The sequence below is a fragment of the Lissotriton vulgaris genome, chromosome 7 (assembly GCF_964263255.1).
Source record: "Lissotriton vulgaris chromosome 7, aLisVul1.2, whole genome shotgun sequence".
NCBI classification, from domain to species: domain Eukaryota; kingdom Metazoa; phylum Chordata; class Amphibia; order Caudata; family Salamandridae; genus Lissotriton; species Lissotriton vulgaris.
In genome coordinates, this window is record NC_141695.1 from 775,079,794 (window position 1) to 775,082,338 (window position 2,545).

The following is a 2,545-nucleotide window of genomic DNA, read 5'->3' on the forward strand; positions in this document are numbered from 1 at the left end:
AGTAGAGATAGCAACACTCTGTGGTGTAGACCTGCCAGTTGAGAGTCCAAATCAGTAATTAAAGTTAAAATGACCTCTTCGGTAAACCTATAACTAGCACACACCTCCTCGTCTGCTTGCTCAAATAGAGTCATGCTCAGTCTGAAAATCCTTTCTCTCTTCCTCCCAGTGGCATAGCTACACCTTTTGGCGCCCGTAGTGGTCAGGGAGTTTGCCGCTCTGTGATGGCCGCAGGTGAGAGCGTGGGGGATGGTGGCGATGGTACCTGCTGTCTGCCATCCCGTGACAGCGCAGGTAAGAGCGGGAGGGGGCACTGCACCGTCCACAAAACTTGTGCTGCCCGGGCGGACCGCCCTCCACGTTCCCCTTGCTACACCACTGCTTCCTCCTCGATTGAGCTCCAAGAATTAACATCCACCATTACAGCATGGAGTGCAGTAATTGTAAAAGATTGCAATCATTTTGTCCCCCTTTTTAGGTCGAACATGCTCTGCTCTAGGAGATGACCTCTTGGAATCACTCTGGACTTCAAGCAAGCTTGTGCGTGTTGTAGTGACATTTCATTGGCCTTTGCGTGTGGCTTTCAAAAATGAAAGCACGCAATTGGCCAAAGGGGGCTTTTTGTCGCACCTTTTCTTAAAATGTTTTACGCCTACGGCATTCACCTTGCGGTTACGAGCAGCGACGCGCAGTGTGCTATCTGTTGAGTTTTATATTTCAAAGGTTGTTTTTGGTCTGCTTTGTGCGGCTGCACTTGCGAAAGCCTCCTCCCCTCCTCCCCTACCCCTTCCTTCCCTCCCCGGCTCCTTTGTGCCTCTTCCAGGAGCCGGCTGAGATGGGAGGAGACACGCTTGTTTTCGTGTTGCAGGCTCTCCACACTTTCACTCCCTCTACCTGTGCGAGTTTGATGTAGTTTCTGGCTATTGTGAGATGTTTAGTTTTAAAACCTTAGAAACCATTCAGAAAGCACACATTTCTGAAAGTGTGTTACTCCTTTCTAACAAACATTGTCATATTGTGCAAACTGCTTCTCCCTGTTGCATCTTCCCTTCCAATACCTTCTCCTCTCTGAGCCCGCGTCTTCTCTCGGCCCCATGCCCCCTTCACACTCTGTCCTCCCTTCTCTCCCTTTTTTTTCAGCCTATGCTGCCTCTTACTGCCCCATTCTCACCTTTCCGACCTGCTTTCTCCTTTAATTTTAACCAAAGCCCCCATGGTGGAAGATGTCGAAGGAAGGAACGCAGCGCACCAAAAACACATTACGTAAAACTGTACTATTTAAAGGTCTGCTAAAAATGTAGCAAACAAAAGGCTTGTGATAGCAAAAAGCAATATGGCAAAGCAGAATGTCATACACATACGTACTTAGAAACCATTCAGAATGGACACATTTCTGCAAGCGTGTTACTCCTTTCTAACAAACATCATGATATTGTGCAAACTGCTCCCTAGGGTGGATGACGTTGAAGGAAGAAACGCAGCGCACCAAAAATAAAGACAGTGTAAAATTGTATAATTTGAAGGTCTGCTTAAAATGTAGCAAACAAAAGGAGTGTGATAGCAAAAAACATTGTGGCAAAGCTGAATGTCATACACGTACGTACGTAGGAACAATTCAGAATGGACACATTTCTGCAAGTGTGTTACTCCTTTCTAGTTCAAGTTCAAGTTCAGAAATTTGTATAGTGCACTACTCACCCAGAGGGTCTCAAGGCGCTTGTGGGAGGGTGGGTGCTTTAATTATCGAATAGCCAGGTTTTTTGCTGTTTTCTGAAGGAGAGGTGGTTCTGTGTAAGGCGGAGGTGGGTGGGGAGAGAATTCCAGGTTTTGGCCGCTAAGTAGGAGAAGGATCTTCCTCCCATGGTGGTTCTATGGATCCGCGGAATTGCGGCGAGGGCTTGATTGGACGATCGTAGTTGGCGGGTGGGTGTGTAGAAGGACAGTCGTGTGTTGAGGCATTCGGGTCCGAGGTCGTAGAGGGCCTTGTGTGCGTGGGTGAGGAGACGGAGCGTTATTCTCTTGTTGATGGGGAGCCAGTGGAGGTCTTTCAGGTGGCTGGAAATGTGATCTTGACGGGGATGTCCAGTATGAGTCTGGCTGAGGCGTTTTGGATGCGTTGGAGTTTTTTCTGTAGTTTGGCTGTGGTTCCGGCGTAAAGGGTATTTCCGTAATCCAGTCGGCTTGTGACCAGTGCGTGGGTGACTGTCTTTCTTGTTTCTGTGGGGATCCAACGGAAGATTTTTTTGAGCATGCGTAGGATGTTGAAGCATGATGATGAGACAGCGTTGACTTGTCTGGTCATCGAGAGGGAGGAGTCTAGGATGAAGCCCAGGTTACGTGCGTGATCTGTAGGTATGGGTGCTGTACCCAGGGCCAGAGGCCACCATGAGTCGTCCCAGGCAGAGGGGGATGATCCTAAGATGAGGACTTCCGTTTTGTCCGAGTTGAGTTTTAAACAGCTGTTCTTCATCCACTCGGCTACTTCTTTCATTCCTTCGTGTAGATTGGTTTTGGCGGTGTTTGGGTCTTTGGTGAGGGAGAGGAT